At 49.2% G+C, this 22736-nt stretch overlaps 1 protein-coding gene across 1 annotated transcript in view; it reads right to left on the bottom strand.

Annotated features, from left to right (window-relative positions):
• BEND3 (BEN domain containing 3) overlaps nt 1-10219 on the bottom strand; it is a 45760-nt gene extending 35541 nt beyond the window's left edge. The window contains exon 1 of the mRNA XM_028847303.2: nt 9846-10219. The gene's annotated coding sequence lies outside the window, so the exon portion shown is untranslated. The remainder of the gene's footprint in view (nt 1-9845) is intronic.
• Nucleotides 10220-22736: the final 12517 nt, after the last annotated feature.

Raw genomic sequence — 22736 nt, 5'->3', positions numbered from 1 at the left:
ACAAAATGATATTTGGTTAAATAGTCCCCTGTCAGCTGGGCGCAGTGGCTCACACTTGTAATTCCAGCACTTTGGGAGGCCGAGCCAGGCGGATCATGAGGTCAAGAGATGGAGACCATCCTGGCCAACATGGTGAAACCCCATCTCTACTAAAAATACAAAAATTAGCTGGGCATGAAGGCACCCACCTGTAGTCCCAGCTACTTAGGAGGCTGAGGCAGGAGAATCGCTTGAACCTGGGAGGCGGAGGTTGCAGTGAGCCAAGATCGTGCCACTGCACTCCAATCTGGGCGGCAGAGAAAGACTCTGTCTCAAAAAAAAAAAAAAAAAAAGAGAACTGGGATAGGAGATGACATGGTCATCTAAGCAGGGGGCAGTTGATCAGGCTCACTGGCCTTTTCCCTGCCAAGCCCACAGATTTCCATAAGGACATTCTCTAGTGCACCCACAGGCGGCTGGGAGTGGCCTGGGGTACCTTTCTATCAAGTTCTTTGAACAGTTGGTTGCTGTGGAGAGAGCAGACAGACCTGGTCTTTTGTGACAGCAGCGTAAGCCTAATCAGAGCTTCCAGAGGCCTGCGGGCCAGGGAGTCACACAGGACAAGCGGCAGGCCCAGAAATGGGAAGTACTTGGGCTTCCTGCAACCTGGAGGTTCAAATTCCAGCCAGCTGACTCCGGATTTTACCCTGCTAGATCAGAGATGTCCTCGCCACTGGGCTGAGGTGCCAGTCCGGGAAGACCTGGCCCCAGCAGCCCTGACCTCATGTCACTCAGGGCCAAACACCCCTTGTCCCCTAAGAGCTGTTTCCAGATGTAAACTGAAGCAAACGCTACCAGAAGATTCCCTAGAGAATGTGGGTCCCAGAACAGGAATGTGATTGGAATCTGAGACAATGGGGATGGTGGCTGTGTGGCCCCTACCACACACAGAAGGTAAAGTGGAGAGAATATGCTCAGTCATTAACAAAACAAACTCAAGGATTTTAAAAATTTAACCAAGACCTAAACCTTACTTCAGTCTTTTCACAATTGCCATATGTCTGATTTGATTTCAAGGAACCTCTCTGCTACAGGTGACACTGACTTCTAAAAATTAAACCGAGAAGACGGCGACGGTAGTTAGTATTCGTGTGGCACAGGCTCTGCATTCTAAATGTTACATATGTCAACGCACACAGTCCCCACGAGCACTGCTTCTTGTGCAGATAGGGAACGGGGCGGAGGGTGGGGGCGCGGTGCATTTGTGCCGGCCGAGGGATGCCGCCAAGACCAAGGAGCAGGAAGGGTCTTCCTGGCGTGAGAGCTTCATTTCAGCCTTCCAAAGAAGCTGGGACTGAGGAATGGGCCATGATCTCCTGGCTTTCTTTCCCTCTTTCTGCTAACTGTGAGCGGGGTGCAGGTGCATGAGCAAGTCACCTAGCCAGATGGGCCAGCCTGTGACCAAGGCAGGAACTAGTGCAGGTGACCCCCCTAAAAATGGAATTGTCCACTAAACTTTGGAGTCAGATGGAACTGCATGAAACCCTGGCTTTTAATCCAGGTTTTTCATTTTTTTTCCCCCCCAGAGATGGGGGTCTTGCTGTGTTACCCAGGCAGAGTGCAGTAGTATGATCAGAGCTCACTGTAGCCTTGAACTCCTGTGCTCCAGCTCCTGTAATAGGAGCTGGACACATCTACCTCACCTCATCAAGCTTTTGTGAAAATTACAAAGGAGAAAGTGTCCGACACATAGCACTGAATGTTACCTATTATAAAGCTGCTGCTGCTGCTTTTTTTTTTTTTTTTAAGAAAAAGATGTTTAAAGTGCATTTTATTTTTTTATTTTTTCGAGACAAAGTCTCATTCTGTCACCCAGGCTGGAGTGCAGTGGCATGATCTCGGCTCACTGCAAGCTTTCCCTCCTGGGTTCAAGCGATTCTCCTGCCTCAGCCTCCCAAGTAGCTGGGATTACAGGCATGCGCCACCATGCCTGATTAATTCCTATATTTTCAGTAGAGACGGGGTTTTACCATGTTGGCCAGGCTGGCCTTGAACTCCTGGCCTCAAGTGATCCACCCACCTCGGCCTCCTAAAGTTCTGGGATTACAGGTGTGAGCCACCCCACCCAGCCTAAAGTATATTTTAATAGTGAATTTTTAAGAACTGCAAATTAAATAAAATGGCTTAAAAGATTAAAAAGGTTTAGTAACTTTTCTATCCAATGAAACAGAAACTAGAGGGAGGGGGATGAAACCAAATAAAACGCTCTCCCTGAGGACAGGAAGAATGTTCCCATGCCATCTACTCTAGTGCCGTGGGTCTCTGGGTTCACAGGACTGGCTGGGAGCCTCAGGGCTCTCAGGACCCAGCCCCCTTGGCAGTGGCATCCTGCCCAAGGGACTTGCAGGACATGTTCGCAATTTGTTTTTATTTTTAGGCACATCTGCAAATGCAGTTTGAAAAATACCAGTCCTCATAAAACCAGGGCAATTTTCCCCTGAGTTTTTCTAAAGCTGTAATTGTAGCTGCCTTCCTTATTCAGTCAGAGCACAACCTCATCTTCCAGCATGCAGCCAAGCACAGCCACACAACCCTGCCTGCGCGCCTGTGATTTGGCGTCTTAATCTGGTCACTCGCGTCTTCTGAGTCTTGAGTAAATGTGCCATCTTCCCCAGCTAAGATGTTCCACTTACGTTCTCCCCAACCTCATGGAGGGCTACCTTCTCACATGGCTCACAGGAGACTCTGCTTATTAACCTTGGTATGCAAAAGCTGAGGCTCAAGGTGGAAGGAGGGATCGCACGTTCCAGCATCCAACCATGTGACCGACTGCACAACAGTGACTAATTTTCCTAGGAGGTATAAACTGAGTTTCCGCTGCACTTCCCATTTTTTCAAGTGTTTTATCTTGTGATCACACAAGCTAATTAGGGTTTACTGCACCCCCAATCCTAAGCAAGCCTCGGTCCTTCCCTTTGTCAGCTCCACGTTCAAACCAACAGCCCGGGACATACAAGAAAAGGCCAGCAAATAACTTATTCAATTGAGCAATCAATGCCCTGATACTGATGCAACTATGTTTCACTAGTCAGAGATAACTGAAAATCAGACAAGAGGAGAGGTGGTCACAGGTAGAAAAAAAAATTGAGAGGGCTGATTGATTTGAGACGGAATCTCTGTTGCCCAGGCTGGAGTGCAGCAGCGCGACCTCGGCTCTCTGCAACTCTGCATCCTGGGTTCAAGCAATTCTCCTGTCTCAGCCTCCCGAGTAGCTGGGAATACAGGCATATGCCACCACACCTGGTTAATTTTTGTATGTTTCAGTAGAGATGGGGTTTCCGCCATGTTGGCCAGGCTGGTCTCGAACTCCTGGCCTCAAGAGATCCAACCACCTCAGCCTCCCAAAGTGCTGGGATTACAGGTATGAGCCACCACACTCAGCCAAGAGGGCTGACTTTATTTTTATTTTTATTTTTTTTTTTGAGACGGAGTCTCACGCTGTTGCCCAGGCTGGAGTGCAGTGGCGCGATCCTGGCTCACTGCAAGCTCCGCCTCCCGGGTTCCCGCCATTCTCCTGCCTCAGCCTCCTGAGTAGCTGGGACTACAGGCGCCCGCCACCGCGCCCGGCTAATTTTTTGTATTTTTAGTAGAGACGGGGTTTCACTGTGGTCTCGATCTCCTGACCTTGTGATCCGCCCGCCTCGGCCTCCCAAAGTGCTGGGATTACAGGCTTGAGCCACCGCGCCCGGCCAGAGGGCTGACTTTAAATACAGGTTTCAACTTGGATTAAAAATTGTGGGGGGAGAGGTGGGGATTTGGGCATGGTGGCTCATGCCTGTAATCCCATCACTTTGGGAGGCTGAGGTTGAGAGATCAGCCTGGCCAACATGACAAAACCCTGTCTCTACTAAAAATACAAAAATTAGCTGGGTATGGTGGTGCGGGCCTGTAATCTCAGCTATTTAGGAGGCTGAGGCAGGAGAATCCTCGAACCTGGGAGGTGGAGGGTCCAGTGAGCTGAGATAGTGCCACTGCACTCCAGCCCAGGCGACAGAGCAAGACTGTCTCAAAAAAAAAAAAAAAAAAATCGAGGTGGGGCAGGCATAGCAGCTCACACCCGTAATCTCAGCCAAAGGCAGGTGGAACACTTGAGTTTGAGACCAGCCTGGGCAATATGGTGAATCCCATCTCTATAAAAAAAATACAAAAAATTGCCGGTACGGTGGCTCACGCCTATAGCCCCAGCACTTTGGGAGGCCGACGAGGGCAGATCACTTGCGGTCAGGAGTTCGAGACCAGTCTGGCCAACATGGTGAAACCCTGTCTCTACTAAAAATACAAAAATTAGCCAGGTGTAATGGCGGACACCTGAAATCCCAGCTACTAGGGAGGCTGAGGCAGGAGAATTGCTTGAACCCGGGAGGCAGTGGTTGCAGTGAGCTGGGATCATGCCATTGCACTACAGCCTGGGCAACAAGGGCAAAACTCCGTCTCAAAAACAGTAGCCAGATGTGGTGGCACAGGCCTGTAGTTCCAGCCACCTGGGAGGCTGACGTGGAAGGATCATTTGAGCCCAGGAGGTTGAAGCTGCAGTGAGCTGTGATCGTGCCACTGCACTCCATCCTGGGTGACAGAGTGAGACCCTGACTCAAAAAAAAAAAAGGAAGCTGGGCACAGTGGTGTGCACCCATAGTCCCAGCTATTCAAGAGGCTCAGGCGGAAGCATTGCTTGAGCCTAGGAGTTCAGGATCAGCCTGGTCAACACAGCCAGACCCTGTCTTACAAAAAAATGGAGGGACAGCATGGTATCAGGTGACCTGCTGAGAAAACTTCAGCTCTAAAACAACAGTTTGTAGAAGTGGTTTTCATAGGAAATTTACAGACTAACATGCCAAGCATTCACTGCCACTCTTTAAAACAGCCCCTCTCATGTTTAACACTCTGAAGGCTGACACTGGCATGGAGAGCTCTTAGTTTGGCATGTGTGGGGAACTTGTGGCAGCTAATCCCAGAAACCACAAGAGCTCTGGGTTGAAACAATGATGTTGCAAGAAATACTGATGTATCAGAAGCGGGAGAAGAGCATTATCAAATTTGGAGAAGGAAAGAGACTGTTAAAGCAAGGTGATACAAAGCACCAAAAAAATCAGTTTTTAGCACATTTTTGTGGGTGTGACTATTTCTTTTTCTTTTCTTTTTGAGACAGAGTCTTGCTCTGTCACCCAGGCTCCTGGAGTGCTATATGGCACAATGCCAATTCACAGCAGCCTTCTCCTCCCGCGTTCAAGCAATTTTCCTGCTTCAGCCTCCCGAGTAGGTAGGATTACCCACCACCACACCTGGCTAATTTTTGCATTTTTAGTAGAGACGGGGTTTCACCATGTTGGCCAGGCTGGTCTGGAACTCCTGACATCAGCTGATCCTCCCATCTCGGCCTCCCAAAGTGCTGGGATTATAGGTGTGAACCACTGCGTGCAGCCATTTAAGTTTCATTTTAAAAATTTATCCCAGTCAGGCGGTGGCTCACCCCTGCAATCCCAGCACTTTGGGAGGCTGACACATGTAGATCACTTGAGCTCAGGAGTTCGAGACCAGCCTGGCCAACATGGTGAAACCCCATATCTACTAAACATATAAAAAATTAGCCAGGTTTGGTGGCGCATACCTGTAGTCCCAGCTACTTGAGAGGCTGAGGTGGAAGGATCGCTTGAGCCTGGGAGTCAGTGGTTGCAATGGGTTGAGACTGTGCCACTGTACTCCAGGTTGGGTGAAAGAGAGAGGACCTACCTCAAAAATTCCCAGAGTAAAATTGACTCTCTGGGAGTGTATCGTTCTATGAAAGATAACACATGTAGGCTAGGCGTGGTGGCCCAAGCCTGTAATCTCAGCACTTTGGGAGGCCGAGGTGGGCAGATTACCTAAGGTCAGGAGTTTGAGACCAGCCTGGCCAACGTGGTGAAACCCCATCTCTACTAAAAATACAAAAATTAGCCGGGTATGGTAGTGCATGCCTGTGATCCCAGTTACTTCGGAGGGTGAAGCAGAAGAATCACTTGAACCCAGGAGGCGGAGGATGCACTGAGCTGAGGTTGTGCCACTGCATTCTAGCCTGGGTGACAGAGTGAGACTCAATCTCAGATTAAAAAAAAAAAAGAGAGAAAGATAACATATGTACACATCCCTATAAACACCACTAAAAGGATACAGAATAGGTTTCCCATTCCAAAGATTAATTTTACAATTAATTCCCCAAGCTTACCTTAGCCAAAATGGGAACAATACAATTAGGTTAGCAACCAAAATCTATCACTTATCACCAAATTAGACGTGTGTGGTGGCACGCACCTGTAATCCCAGTTACTTGGGAAGCTGAGGCAGGAGAATCACTTGAACCCAGGAGACGGAGGTTGTGGTGAGCCAAGATCGTGCCACTGCACTCCAGCCTGGGCAACAGAGTGAGACTCTGTCTCAAAAAATAAAATAAAATAAATAAGCACCAGGAAAAAAAAACACTACATCCCAGCCTCCCATATACAAACACCATATCATTTTTGCTGGTTGACTAGCGGACCTTCACACTTAATGTTTCTACATTATACAATTTGAGGTATTTAAACTTTTCATCATGGTGTCAGTACAATTCATACAAACATGCTGTTTAGTTTCTCATTGCTTCCAGGGGCTTTCTAGGCAGTGCTAAAAAGTAGCAGGTGAGACATTAATATAGGATATTTTCACCTAATCAATCCTGCGTCAGGACTCACTCCAATTTTTCTCTGTGTAATTATTGGACATTCTGCTATGCTTTTGCTCACACAGGGGTGCTTAGGAGCCAAGAAAGTACCCAAAGGGAGAGGATGTAAAGAAAATGTGTCAATACGGCACCTTTTAATTGTTGGGATGCTGACTGTCTCGTCTGCCAGTTCCTAACTTGCTGGGCATGGGGAAGGTGGGTGGAATCACATAAAACTTTGTTATATTAGTTCTTCAGCAAGAAGATGGCATCGCTGGTAACAAAAAGAAAAAAAAAAAGGCTGGGCGCGGTGGCTGTAATCCCAGCACTTTGGAAGGCTAAGGCTGGTGAATGACCTGAGATCAGGAGTTCGAGACCAGCCTGACCAATATGGAGAAATCCCGTCTCTACTAAAACTATAAAACTAGCCCGGCGTGGTGGTGGGTGCCTGTAATCCCAGTTACTTGGGAGGCTGAGGCAGGAGAATCACTTGAACCCAGGAGGCGTAAGTTGCGGTGAGCCAAGATCGGGCCATTACACGTCAGCCTGGGCAACAGGTGCGAAACTCTGTCTCAAGGGAAAAAAAAAAAAAAGCTGGCGAGGTGGCTCACGCCTGTAATCCCAACACGTTGGGAGGCCGAGGCGAGCAGATCATGAGGTCAGGAGATCGAGACTATCCTGGCTAACACGGTGAAACCCCGTCTCTATCAAAAATACAAAAAATTAGCCAGGCATGGTGGCACACGCCTGTAGTCCCAGCTACTCGGGAGGCTGTGGCAGGAGAATCCCTTGAACCTCGGAAGTGGAGGTTGCAGTGAGCCAAGATCACACCACTGCATTCCAGCCTGGCGACAGGGCGAGACTCGTCTCAAAAAAAAACAAAAACAAAAAACCATGTTCCCGCCGGGCACGGTGGCTGATGCCTGTGATCCCAACACTTTGGGAGGTCAGGCAGGCAGATCACCTGAGGTCGGGAAACTAGCCTGGGCAACATGGTGAAGCTCCGTCTCTACTACAAATATAAAAATTAGCGGCCGGGCGCGGTGGCTCAAGCCTGTAATCCCAGCACTTTGGGAGGCCGAGACAGGCGGATCACGAGGTCAGGAGATCGAGACCATCCTGGCTAATACGGTGAAACCCCGTCTCTACTAAAAAATACAAAAAACTAGCCGGGCGAAGTGGCGGGTGCCTGTAGTCCCAGCCACTCGGGAGGCTGAGGCAGGAGAATGGCGTGAACCCGAGAGGAGGAGCTTGCAGTGAGCTGAGATCCGGCCACTGCACTCCAGCCTGGGTGACAGAGCGAGACTCCGTCTCAAAAAAAAAAAAAAAAAAAAAAAAAAAAAAATTAGCAAGGCATGGTGACACATGGCCTGTAATCCCAGCTACTCGGGAGGCTGAGGCAGGAAAATCACTTGAACCCTGGAGGTGGAGCTTGCAGTGAGCCAGGATGGAGCCACTGCACTCCAGCCCGGGTGACAGAGCGAGACTCCGTCTCAAAAACAAACAAACAAACAAAAACTCATTTTCCATGACAGGAGATTTTTGTGACAGATTTCAAGGGCCACACAGACACCAGCTAACCCAGCAGCAACTGGCTGCTCTGGCTCCATCTTTCTTCTAGAATCCAAGAGGCTCTCTCCATTCATTTAGGAAATATGCACTGAGCGTCTACTAAGTTATGAGACACTGGGTAAGAGGATGGGGATGTGAAACTGTGAGGGAGATTAAAAAATCTTGCCCAAGTCCCAGTACCGAGGGAAGCTTGACAGGCTCTTGTGGTATAAAGCCAAAATCTAAGGATGAATGGTTTTAAAAAAAAGAGAAAAACGGACTTCAAGTGTGGAAGTGGGGAGCGGGTAACAACAGCACGTCCTCCGTCCCGGCCGTTTATATACCTGGCTAGCCTGAAGGACTCACTTCCTTACCTCAGTTTCCTGAAACCGTAGCTTTCTGGCACTATGCCACGGTGCCCTGTGGCATGTTTAATATTTGCATTTAACCATTCAAAAGTTACTTTAAGGAGATGAATTGCACATTTCCAACTCTAGTAAGTAACCTTGTTCCTCCCGGCACTCTTGTCGAGTTAGCCTTTACGCGCAGAATTCTTCCAGGTAGACCACCTGAGCAATCAATAAAACTTTTATCTCTGTAAAAATATCTTGTTTAAAATATCTACATAGGGAGACGTAGGTACACAAGCACACAAGGGCCTCCAAATCGGTGGTACACACCTCACGGATAAGACGAGGGCAAAGCATGCGTGGGAAACCACGTTTATCATAAAGGGAAAGGGGCGGTCACGAGGAGCCACGAGCGCCCCAGGCTTTAGCTTTGCTGCCGGCCGGCCAGGCCTCGCGCCAGCCCGGGTGCACACCCAAGGCGCCGGGCCCGCCTCCAGCTCCCGGGCAGCGGGAACCGCGAACCGCCGTGGAACGGCCGGGAAGGGAGCGCTGCGCCCCCTGGCGGCGGGGCCCATCCCTCTCCGCTCCCGGCCGCCGCCGCCGCGGGCCGGCCTCACTCCATTTGCAGCCTCCGTAGGCTTGGTTCCTCCGAGCGGCGGCTCCCCCGGCCTCCCGCTCGCCGCCCGGCATCTCCCTCCAGTCCCCGCCCCCTGCTCCAGCTCCGACACCCGCTTCCACACGCCGAGCAGTGCCCCGCCACAGCCCCGCCGAGCGCCAGCGCCAAGCTGCCGCGAGCCCGGCAGAGCCTTCCGGCCGCCCCGGCCGCTCCATCGCGGCGCCCGGCGGGGGTGCGGGGCCGGCGCGCGGCGCGAGTGGGGCGGGCGGCGGCGGCGGCGCGGACGGTTCCACCGCGCGAACCCCCCGTCCCCGCGCGGCGCGCGTGCTCCCCGGAACGCCATGGAGTCGCCGCGTTCCGAGCGGGCACAAAGGGGCGCGCAGCACAATGGGCGCGGCGAGCCCGTGGGCGCCCAGCGCCCGCTCCGGTGGCTCGGCCCGCGCGGGGGTGGGCGCTACTACCGGCAGGCGCGCTTCGAGCAGCCCCCCTCCGCGTCCCCTCCCCTGCTCCCGCCCCCACCCCGGCATGGATGTTGCAGCCACTCTCCCGGCTGCTCGCCCCGGAGCCGCCAACGCTGCCGCCGCCGCGCGGCCGGCTTGATCCGCCCCGCACTTACCTGGGACGCGAGTTCTGTACTTTGCCGGGCGGGCCCGCGCCGAGTTTGGGCGCCACGTGGGGGGAGGGCGCGGGGCCGGGGAGTGGGGGCCGCGCGCGGAGGGCCTGGCCGGGGCGGCCCGGGGAGGCGCTGGGGGCGGCGGGCGGGCGAGCGCCGTGTATTTTCCCCTCTCTTTGTGTGTGTCCGTGCGCTGCGCTCTCGCGTGACGTGACGGGACTCCGTGTGTCATTTCCGCACAAGGACACAGGAGCCCCCGCTGCAGTGGAACCACAACCCCTCCGCCCCCACCCCCGGCCCGCCCCTCCCCCTCAGCGGGGCACACGCGGGACCGGCGGCGGCGGCGCTCGGTCGTGAACGGCCGCGGCGGGGAGCTCGGGCGCGCACTCCGGGGACCCAGGCGGCCAGGCGCGCTCGGCGGGCGCAGTCGCTCCACGTGGGCCCACGCTGGCTGCCCGGGGCGGGGGCGGGGGCGGGGGCGGGGGCGGCGGCCGGGCACCCACGGCGCGGCGGGCGGGCGCCGCGAACGATGTCCCCTGTACCCCCTATGTCCTCCCACCGCGAGTCCGTCCTCGGAAACGTGGTTTCTCAGACCCGAGAGTTTGGCCCCAAACGCCTCTTTTTCTACTTTTTTGCCCCTTGCGGGACGGCGACTGTGCGGAGCTTCTCCCGCCTCGCGCCCACGCCTCTCCCGCATTTTTGGCTTTTGGGCCGCAGCCCAGGCCCCCGAAGCCGGTCTTCCCGCGCCGCGACCGGCACAAAGACCTTGGGGTGCGAGGGCCTGGGTGGCTTCTGCGGCCCCGCGGGGCGGCATGGAGTCCGGCGGGACGCGGGAGAGCGACCCTGGCGCTGGGAAAAGCTGGCTCTGGCCACTCCCCCTGCACGGTGGCCGCCCTCTGTTGTGAGCCTGGGAGCTAAAATCTTGCCTGCTACTTGCAACCCGAAGTTCTGGGGGGTGAGGCTGCGGAGCGAGAGCTTCGGAAGCGCCCGCGCTCACAGACACACACCCCACAAACACAAACCCACGGGCTGTCTGCGCCGAGCGCCTAAAATAGAAAAACACGAGTCACCAACTCAATAAAGGCTCATTCTGTCTACTCCTAACTCTTGGACTGTAGATTCCCAGTTGATAAAATATGAAATCTACCCTTCGGGTATTTTCTCAAGTCTCAGTGGCTGGGTGGGGGGAGGGGGAGGTGTTGGGTGAGAGTCAGGGAAGCCCAATTCAACAGTTTAGCCACGTTTGTATTTTAGGCAAACAATGAGGATGTAAATTTAAGAAAAATCCTTTAATTTGCCGATCAAAGAAAGTATAAAAAGAAAAATGCAAATGATCCCATCTGCTGCTCACAGCTGACTGGTTGCAAGGGAGGACCATGTGGCACGGCCCTGCGCGGGCAGTGAATAGGTAGAATAGATTTTTTAAAGAAGGCATATGTTGGCTCCTTGCTGCCCAGTCGCGGCGAGGGTTTGAATTAACGTATAGTTTGGGATTACCGTACCCTCCTCCTGACCACTCCAATTGGGAATTTAGTAATTATGCAAGTTCCTCCCCTTCGGGCTTGAAATCAAAAGGCACAGGGTTAAGTTTGAGGAACTACGTGGAACATTCTCGAGTCGTATTTGGATTGCTGGTTTAGAGAAGTCAGTACTAATTGCTATGCAAAATTAAGCCAGCAGTCTGAAAAACCAAGCCCTGCATCCAGGGGGTGCTTTTATAGAAGAATCTATACGTGCTCAGTGTCATTCAAAACAGGATGATGAAAAGAATGGGGCCGAGATAGCAGCCCTTCAAATTCAAAAGACTTAGGTCGCCCTATCTACATTTAAAATAGGGCGGAGGGAGGCAGGGAGGAGGACCGCTTAGGGGAGAATGGTTAATTTATACATTCTCAGAAGACTGAGGGGAGGCACTTCGATTTCTGCAGGGAACTTGACTTTTACACTTGCACATTAAATAACACGTACGGCACAGTACATCGCTTGACTTAGTTAACAGATACACCAGTTTTATTCTCACCTTCAATTTAATGTGACAGTTATAATTAGAATTTTTAAAGTAGAAGTTGCATTTCATTAGTTCTGTTTTCTAGGATTTCCCAGTAGAAGAGTTAGGAATAGTTAAGTAGCACTTAAGCACATTTTGCATTTAAACCACTTTGCTGTGGTGCTTTAAGAATGTAAAACGACCTTGTTAAATTTTTGGAAAGAGGACTAGATGAAATGTATGTAGTGAGGGGATATATATTTAACCAATCTTTCACAGTAACTCAGGTTTTTAAGTTTTTAAGGAGAAATTAAATAAAACAATAGAAATTAACATTTCTCTGTTCATATTGCTTGAAACAAAAGATTTCTGTCAAATACAATAATTGTACTCATGCAGTTGACTTTTCAAAACAACTTTCAGGAAACTCAGACTGACCTTGAATATTATTGTGAAAGTATGTATCTTATATTTGCATAAATGGATCTATCTACTTAACAAAGTAAGTGGCTTGTTTCAAATAAGTTATTAATAGAAATAGAAGTCATTGCTATCCAAGAAAGGAAATCACCTACCTTCAAATGGTTTTCTATGTGGTTTTCTTTTTTATATGGAGAAGGAAAATAATGCATAAAGGTGAAAAGTGTATTGGAATAGTTGTATATAATTTTGGAAACTTCGAGACATAATAGTTCTGAAAGTGCAGTAACAGTTCATGGTTCATACGGATGTGTGTATAAAAACCCTGAAAAATAACAACCTGCTTTTTAGAGGTCTGCTCAATTTGAAATTGCTTAATAAAAAATGCATTTTTCAAGATTTCAAATTAGAGCTGCTGCCATTGATCTAGTCAACCCATTTTCAATTGTACCTGAGTAAAATGTAGCAGGGGGAAAATTGGCTACTTGACCATATAAAACACTGAGACACTAAATGTAAAAACTCAAATGGAAAATTGCATGGCGTTTAATGAAGATTGGGCTATAAAACGTAAATATATATAATTAAGAGTGGCAGACAGACAGACATTAGGTTTCAGATATCTTAACTGTTACTCTAAAGGCTTTTGATTGCAAAAATATATTTATAGTTGCCAAGACAATATTTAGTAGAACTTTTTTTATAAAGACTTAAAACAACGCAACAGATTTCACTGTTACTTGTGAGACATTTCCACTTTATTTCTTGCCTGCTGGATGTATAATTTTGCCAAGTCTTCAACTTCAAACAGAAGAGTAGCTGGCAGATCCAGATTCTGTGAATACTCACAACAGAAAAGTAAGAGGGTGACAAAAAGAGGGGCATGAAAGGTTGTACTAACTTTATTAAATAGGACCTACAGAAAGACATGCCTCAATGGTTAACCCCTGTGTGCTGAAAAAAACAACTATCTTTTTTTTTTTTTTTTTTTTTTTTTTGAGGCGGAGTCTCGCTCTGTCGCCCAGGCTGGAGTGCAATGGTGTGATCTCGTCTCTCTGCAACCTCCGACTTCCTGGTTCAAGGGATTCTCCTGCCTCAGCCTCCCGAGTAGCTGGGATTACAGGCACGAGCCACCATGCCCAGCTAATTTTTGTATTTTTAGTACAGACGGGGTTTCACCATGTTGGCCAGGATGGTCTTGATCTCCTGACCTTGTGATACAACCGCCTCGGCCTCCCAAAGTGCTGGGATTATAGGCGTGAGCCACCACGCCCGGCCAACAACTATCTTTATTGGAATCTGGAGCAGGTAAGTGGCACACCATGACCCAACATGAAAAAAATGAGGTTTCGAATGAAAAGTTACAGATAATTTGTGCTGGACATTTTCCTTATGTGTAGAAGAACTATTTAATAATTTATAGCAGCTTGAGATTGTAAACACACAATACAGCCATCAGGATCTGATTTTTGTTGAATATCTGGTTTGCACAATAGGATTCTGCAAAAAGAAACATGAGGGAGAGTGAAAACTGCTGCAGTCCCACTCTCAATTTCAAGCCCTTGAGAAAACAAATGGCAATCTGAACTGTAGCTCATTCTGAGCCCACGCTGCTGGCTGGAGGCACTGTAGCCACTAGGGCCCCCGCACCCAGAGGGGTGCCCAAGGGCCTGCACTTAGGCCTTCCCCAACTGATCACACAGCTGCAGGGACAGGCAGGAAGCAGGGAGCAAGTGTTGGCTGGCTTCCCAGCCAATCAGAGCTCATTAAAAATGAAGAAAAAGGAGACACATACTGCTCTTGCAATTGACCGATGTTTTAAAAATTACTGTATGCTGTGGAGTGTGGTGGCTCAAGCCTGTAATCCCAATACTTTGGGAGTCCCAGGCAAGAGGACTACTTGAGCACGGGAGTTTGAGACCAGCCTGGTCAACATAATGCGACCCTGTCTCTACAAAAAATCAAAAAATGGCCAGGCGCAGTGGCTCACACCTGTAACCCCAGCACTTTGGGAGGCCGAGACAGGTGGATCACCTGAGGTCAGGGGTTCAAGACCAGCCTGGCCAACACGGTGAAACCCCATCTCTACTAAAAATAGAAAAATTAGCTGGGCAGGGTGGTAGGCGCCTGTAAACCCAGCTACTTAGGAGGCTGAGGCAGGCAATTCTCTTGAACCTGGGAGGTAGAGGTTGCAGTGAGCCGAGATCGCACTACTGCACTCCAGCCTGGGCGACCAGAGCAAGACTCCGTCTCAAAAAAAAAAAAAAACAATCAAAAAATTAGGTGTGGTGGCACATGCCTATACTCCTAGCTACTCGGGAGGCTGAGAAGGGAGGATTGCTTGAGCCCAGGAGTTTGAGGCTGCAGTGAGCCATGATAGAACCCCTGCACTCCAGCCTGGATGACAGAGAAAGACCCTATCTCAGAAAAACAAAACAAAGACTCTAAATGATAGGATATATGTTAAGATTAGTCTTATTTGGGCCGGGCATGGTGGCTCACACCTGTATTCCCAGCACTTTGGGAGGCCGAGGCGGGCAGATCATCTGAGGTTGGGAGTTCGAGAGCAGCCTGACCAATATGGAGAAACCCCATCTCTACTGAAAATACAAAATTAGCCAGACATGGTGGCACATGCCTGTAATCCCAGCTACTCGGGAGGCTGAGGCAGGAGAATAGCTTGAACCCGAGAGGCGGAGGTTGCAGTGAGCCAAGATCGTGCCATTGAACTCCAGCTTGGGCAGCAAGAGCGAAACTCCATCTCAAAAAAAAAAAAAAAAAAAATGTCTACAGAGACAAGTATGTTCATTGCAGGATCATTTGTGATAGCAAAGAAATCGGAGAGAACTTGGAAAATAGTTAAAAATACCTTTCATGATATACTATGTAAGCTTTTTTAAAAAAATACAGGGTCGGCCGGGCGCGGTGGCTCAAGCCTGTAATCCCAGCACTTTGGGAGGCCGAGACGGGTGGATCACAAGGTCAGGAGATTGAGACCATCCTGGCTAACGCAGTGAAACCCCGTCTCTACTAAAAATAACAAAAAATTAGCCGGGCGAGGTGGCAGGCGCCTGTAGTCCCAGCTACTTGGGAGGCTGAGGCAGGAGAATGGCGTGAACCCGGGAGGCAGAGCCTGCAGTGAGCCGAGATCGCGCCACTGCACTCCAGCCTGGGCGACAGAGCGAGACTCTGTCTCAAAAAAAAAAAAAAAAAAAAAAAATACAGGGTCTCACTCTATCACCCAGGCTAGTGTGCAGTGGTGTGATCATGGCTCACTGCAGCCTCAAACTCCAGAGCTCAAGCCATCTTCCCACCTCACCCTCTCAAGTAGCTGAGACTACAAGGCCTAAACCACCATGCCGGACGCTTTTTTTTTTTTTTTCTTTTTGTAGAGACAGGGTCTTGCTGTATTGCCCAGGCTGGTCTCAAATCCTGGGCTCAAGTGATCCTCCTTGCCTTGGCCTCTCACAGTGCTGGGATTACAGGTGTGAGCCATCATGCATGGCCTGTAAACTTTAGAAAGAGGAGAGGGAGGTGCTCTTTTTTATGGATATGGAAGAATGTTAATGACATGTTGAGTAAAAGAAGAAAATAACAGATTTTTTTTTTTTTTTTTGAGACGGAGTCTCGCTCTGTCGCCAGGCTGGAGTGCAGTGGCGCCATCTCGGCTCACTGCAACCTCTGCCTCCTGGATTCAAGCGATTCTCCTGCCTCAACTTCCCAAGTAGCTGGAACTACAGGCACATGCTACCAAGCCCAGCTAATTTTTGTATTTTTAATAGAGACGGGTTTTTACCATTTTGGCCAGAGTGGTCTCGATCTCTTGACCTCGTGATCTGCCCACCTCGGCCTCCCAACGTGCTGGAATTACAGGTGAACCACCATGCCCGGCCAACAGATTTATGTATAGTGTAATCTCATTTTTGTCAAGAAGAAAATCATGTCTGTATCTGGGTTGTGAATAGAAAAGGTCTGGGAGGCCGGGCGTGGTGGCTCAAGCCTGTAATCCCAGTACTTTGGGAGGCCAAGGCAGAGGGATCACTTGAGCTCAGGAGTTCCAGACCAGCCTGAGCAACATAGTGAGACCCTGTGTCAAAAAGAAAAAAAAATGTTCTGGGAAATACAGAGGTAATAGAGGTGACCCCTGAGGTATATCAGATAGAGACAAGAGAGGGACTTTTTCACATTATACATATGTGTGATGTTTGAGCACCTATGCTTTCGCAGCCCTTTCCCCTCATGCAGACTAAAAACAGTCATTACCATGGCCTAAAGAGAAGTCCCCCTAGAGGAGCTAAGTTATGCTTAGCTGGTGTGAGAGCCTAGACTCACACACGTTGCCAATCCCTCACTTTCTCTACATCTTTTTATGGCTTAAAAAAAAGGGAAGAGAAGAAATCCTGGTAAAAATGACCCCAAAGTAAATATGGCATTTGGTTACAGAATCCAAAGCCTCTTTTTTTCAAGTTGCTGAACTGTCAACATGGTATTTTAAGAGGTCGCTATGAATATATGTAGGCATTTCCCTCTAATCATTGCACATGAGGGCCTGAGAAATAGCAGGTGTCAACTGTCTGGATCTACCGCTAAGGAAACTAGGGCAAAAAGAAAGGGTGGCTTACTCAAGGCTATTGGGCTTTAGAATTGTTTTTGGGTTCCACTTTCTAAATTATTACTACCAAAGGTCAAATAGGCAAAAAAAAAAAAAAAAAAAAAAAAAAAATCAGAAACCATCAAGGGTTGAAATCCACAAGGTCTGTGCTTCACAGAATTGTATTCATTTAAATTATCAGGCCCTGCCCTCAACCTCACCCTTTAGTCCTTAGGCTGCTTAAGTCCCTTTCTCAAGAGGCCACATGGGTCCCGTGCCTGGGATGGAGGCCCCTGTGTTGCACCCCCATGGCAGCTTGCTCTGTCCGTGGAGACTTTTATGAACTGAGTTGGTTCCCCTCCAAATTCGTATGTTGAAGTCCTAACCCTGAGTACACTTTGGAATGAGAATATGTGAAGATAAGACCCTTAGCAGGTAACTGAGGTTAATTGAAGTCAAGGGTGGGGCCTTAATCTGATAGGGCTGGCATCCTTATAAGAAGAGGAAGAGGCCTGGCGCAGTAGCTCACGCCTGTAATCCCACTTCTGGCAGCTGAGGAAGTCGGCACATCACTTAGGTCAGGAATTTGAGACCAGCCCTCACAACATGGCAAAACCCCATCTCTACTAAAAATACAAAAATTAGCTGGGCATGGTGGTGGGTGCCTGTAATCCCAACTACTTGGGAGGCTGAGGCAGGAGAATCACTTGAACCTGGGAGGAGGTTGCGGCGAGCCAAGATAGCGCCACTGCACCCCAGTTTGGGCAACAGACTTCATCTAAAAAAAAAAAAAAAAAAAAAAAAGAGGCCGGGCGAGGTGGCTCACACCTGTAATCCCAGCACTTTGGGAGGTGGAGGCAGGTGATCACCTGAGGTCAGGAGTTCGAGACCAGCCTGGCCAACATGGTGAAACCCCATCTCTACTAAAAATACAAAAAATTCGCTGGGCGTGGTGGCGCGTGCCTGTAGTCCCAGCTACTCAGGAGGCTGAGATACACGAGAATTGCTTGAACCCAGGAGGCAGAGGTTGCAGTGAGCAGAGATCATGCCACTGCACTCCACCCTGGGTAACAGAGTGAGACCGTGTCTCAAAAATAAAGGAAGCAAGACTAGAGACTAGGAGTGCGTGTGCACAGAGGAAAGGCCGTGTGAGGACACAACGAGAAGGCGGCCACCTGCAAGCCAAGGAGAGAGGCCTCAGGAGAGACCAAACCTGTCAGCACCTTGAACTTCCAGCCTCCAGAACTGTGAGAAAAATTCACATTACCTAGGAAGCTGACTCAGAAAGAAAAAATTCGATTGTCTAAGCCACTCAGTTGTATTTTATAACAGCCCAAGCAGACTACTAGAGACCCTACTCACAAGCAGCTGTAATTGCCTTTTTCTTTGTCTATTTCCCTAGCTAGAATGTAAACTCCTGGAGGGCAGGATCGTGTCTGATCACTATACCTCCAAGTGCCTAGCACTGTGCCTGGGACATAGTCAACTCTCAACAAATACTTGCTGAAAGAATACCTGAGTTGTTAGACACCAATGTTCCATTCCCTTTCCTTTTTGTATAGATAAAAAAACTAAAGGGTTAAAGGTTGAGAGCAAAACCATCCCTAAATGAATGGTGCCTTCTGGAATTGTCCCTGCATCACACATACTGTTATAAGGGAATGATCCAAAGGCAGGCAGCTAATTCATGGCAGGCCCACACTACACTCACTCTGCAGTAATAATAATAATAAGAATATCACATAGCCATAAAGTTCTCTTTAGCCTTCCTCTTTCCACAGTTGCCTTGGTCTTCTTGGGCTGCCCTAACAAAATACCATAGGCTGGATGGACTGAGCAAGAGAAATTTATTTTCTCACAGTTCTGGAGTCCAAGATCAGGGTGCCAGCATGGTCTGTTTCTAGTGAGGGCTGTTTTCCTGGTTTGCAAATGGTGGCCTTCTTGCTCTGATCTTCCCCACTCTAGCATCCCTGGGGGCAGGAGCAGGCTACTCTGTTATCTCTTCTTATGAAGGGCTTTAATCCCATCATGAGAGCCCTATCCTTATAATCTCATCGAATCCTAATTACCGCCCAAAGCTGTAACTCCAAATACCATCACACTGGAGAATAGGGGGAACATATGAAGGACACAATCATTTAGTCCGTAAAAATAATGTTTTCAAATTTTGGTTTCCTGTTTGCCCTTGATGACAGGCCTGAGAGAGGTGGAACAGGTCCACCCCATTTTTACACAGATGACAACAATAAATGTCCAGAGAGATTACATGGTTTGTAATTCATTCCTTCATTTAACACATAATTATTGAAGGCTTAATATGTGCCAGGCACTGCAGGATTCTGCCTTCCCTTTTGTTTAGGTTTTTTTTTTTTTTTTGAGACGGAGTCTCGCTCTGTTGCACAGGCTGGAGTGTGGTAGCACGATCTCGGTTCACTGCAACCTGGCCTGCCGGGTTCAAGCAATTCTCCTGCATCAACCTCCTGAGTAGCTGGGACTACAGGTGTGCGCCACTGTGCCTGGCTAATTTTTGTATTTTTAGTAGAGACAGGGGTTTCATCATGTTGGCCAGACTGGTTTCGTTGTTTTTGTTTGTTTGTTTGTTTGTTTGAGATGGAGTCCTGCTCTGTCACCCAGGCTGGAGTGCAGTGGCGCCATCTCAGCTCACTGCAAGCTCCGCCTCCTGGGTTCATGGCACTCTCCTGCCTCAGCCCCCAGAGTGGCTGGGACTACAGGACATGCCCGGCTAATTTTTTGTATTTTTAGTAGAAACGGGGTTTCACCGTGTTAGCCAGGATGGTCTTGATCTCCTGACCTTGTGATCCGCCCGCCACCGTCTCCCAAAGTGCTGGGATTATAGGCATGAGCCACTGTGACCAGCCTGGCCAGACTGGTTTCAAACTCCTGACCTCATGATCTGCCCGCCTTGGCCTCCCAAAGTGCTGGGATTACAGGCATGAGCCACTGCACCCGGCCTCTGCCTTCCTTTTTTTTTCCCCTAAAGAAAGTGACTACCAGCTGGGCACAGTGGCTCATACCTGTAATCCCAGCACTTTGGGAAGCCGAGGTGGGCAGATCACCTGATGTCAGGAGTTCGAGACCAGCCTGGACAACATGGTGAAACCCCATCTCTACTAAAAATACAAAAATTCGGCCGGGTGCGGTGGCTTACACCTGTAATTCCAGCACTTTGGGAGGCCGAGGTGTGCGGATCACGAGATCAGGAGATCAACACCATCCTGGCTACCATGGTGAAACCCTGTCTCTACTAAAATTAAATACAAAAAATTAGCCAGGCGTGGTGGCAGGTGCCTCTAGTCCCAGCTACTCGGGAGGCTGAGGCAGGAGAATGGCTTGAACCCAGGAGGCAGAGCTTGCAGTGAGCTGAGATGGTGCCACTGCACTCCAGCCTGGGTGACAGAGCGAGACTCCGTCTCAAAAAAAAAAAAAAAATTAGCCAGGCATAGTGGTGGGCGACTGTAATCGCAGCTACTCGGGAGGCTGAGGCAGGAGATTCGCTTGTACCCAGGAGGCGGAGCTTGCAGTGAGCCCAGACCATGCCGCTGCACTCCAGCCTAGGCGACAGAGCGAGACTATGCCTCATAAAAAAAAAAAAAAAAAAAAAAAGAGAATGTGACTACAACCTGGACAACATGGCGAAACATCGTCTCTACAAAAAATACAGGAATTAGCTGGGTGTGGTGGCCTGAGCCTGTAGTCCCAGCTACTCAGGAGGCTGAGGTAGGAGAATCAGTTGAGTCTGGGAGGTTGATGCTGCAGTGAGCTGTGATTGTGCCACTGCACTCCAGGCCGGGCAACAGAGCGAGACTGTCTCAGAAGAAAACAAGAATGTGACTAATGTAACTTTGCTGCTCCTTGTGGACTTGGCCATTTGCATTCATTTTTTCCTCCCTCTAGCTCTGTTGTCCTGCAGACAGCAGGCGGTGGCAAATGCTGTTGCACTTGTTAGCCATGCAGTGCAGGAGGTATGAAGTCACACAGATGCGGATTTGAATCCAGGCTCCAGCATGTACTAAGTAGGTGACCTTAGGATAAACTACTTAAGCTTTTAGTTTCCATTTCCTTATTCACACCATGGGGCAACCCCACCCTACAGGGTAGTTTTATATGAGGCACTTCTGGTTAGTACTGGTACAGTGGCTGGCATAAGGTTAGTTCAATAAAGGGTAGTTGTTATTTATATTGGTCATGAATGAGGCAAGTGAAATGTTGAAATAATTAGCCCAGACACATTAAAAGAATTTTGATTATTTTTTTCTATTCATACAAAACAATACCAAAAACCAACCCAAAACTATGCTTCTAGTTTAGCAGCAAAAGCACAAAGGTTCACATGAGCAGCCCCAATGCTTTCCGGAAGACACCTGTAGAGGACCACTTGACATTCACACTCCAACTGAAAAGTGACACAAACACCGCTCTATAATTCTGAAACATGTCTAGAGTGTGATGGTCCCTAAGCCACATTCTCCGCACCCCCCACCCTGCCCCTTAAGGAAAGGCACGATGAGTCCCATCCTTCTCTAGGACAGGTTCTAGTAGCCTGCATCACATGTGCACGTTGGTGGCCCTAGATCCCTGGGCTAAACAACCAGGTCAGTGGAAAGCAGAGGCAGTGTGTGCAAGTCTCGGTTCATAGATCTGTGTGTATGAAATAGCTATTTTTATAATTTACTTGCTATTTTGAGTCCTATCCTTTTGGAGTCCTCCCCAACCCCAGGGACTTCCAGGGGCCTCTGCCCTCTGGGCATCTGTCCACTGGGGTTCTTGCAGAGCCATCCATCACTGGCTCACCATGCCCTGCAGGCAGCAGCTCTGCCATGCCCAACCAGGGACAAGGTCATCTCTTTGCAAGGCTGCCTAGAGCAGGGATATGTGATGCAAATGCCTGCAGGGAGCAGGCAAGGAGAGCTCGTAAGTGAACCACACAGTTTGCCTCCTAAATACGTAAGAACACTCTTCACCTTTAGAAAGAAATACGCTAGCTCCATGTTTCCTTCAACGTGAGCCATCTTTAGTCTCTCTTTTGTTTCCCCATTTATGGGAAAAATCTTGGATAAAGAGGGACATTCCTCTATTGCCTAGAAAACAGCAGTGCCAGTGTCATGAATGGCAACTAATCTTTGGTCTCAGCGTAGGGACACAGCAGGGACTGATGGACACTGTGACAAGCTGAAGCACCCACTCCTTCTCCAGTGCAGGCAGCCATTTGATGCCATGAGGGACTGAACCCAGTATGGCCAAATTTACCAATTCTTCAAGAGAAGACAAAATCTGAATTTTTATGTGAAATTGCCTAGTTTTTAAATCCTGAATGACTGAAATTCACATGGCCAAACAAAGCCCAGCTGCAGGTCAGATCCAGCCTAAAGTAACTCATTTGTGACTTGGGACCTGGCTGCGGCCCTCAGCCACATCTCCAGAAACAGTCCTGCCTGCTAGGCAGGTCTCTGGAAAGCCCGCCACCTGCTCAGCCCACCACCCCACCCAGAAACCTTCTGCTTTTGCCTGTGGCTCAAATACTTTCCCTGCTGGGATTTAAGCTTTTAGAAACGAAAGCTTGGGGGAGAAAAATAAGCTTGAGCTTATTTCAGCTTTCTGCCCCATCTCATCCCTTCACTAAAAAAATAAACACAGATTGGAAGTATCTGGTCAGAGGCAGGAAAGGGAAAGGGGAAAATACCAGAACAAAAGTATAGATTAATACCTCGAGCTGGGCGCGGTGGCTCACGCCTGTAATCCCAGCACTTTGGGAGGCCGAGGCAGGTGGATCACTTGAGGTCAGGAGTTCAAAATCAGCCTGACCAACATGGTGAAACCCCATCTCTAGTAAAAAAAAAAAACAAAATTAGCCGGGTATGGTGGCACGCACCTGTAA

The sequence above is a fragment of the Macaca mulatta genome, chromosome 4 (assembly GCF_049350105.2).
Source record: "Macaca mulatta isolate MMU2019108-1 chromosome 4, T2T-MMU8v2.0, whole genome shotgun sequence".
NCBI classification, from domain to species: Eukaryota; Metazoa; Chordata; class Mammalia; order Primates; family Cercopithecidae; genus Macaca; species Macaca mulatta.
This window is presented reverse-complemented; position numbering and strand designations above follow the sequence as displayed.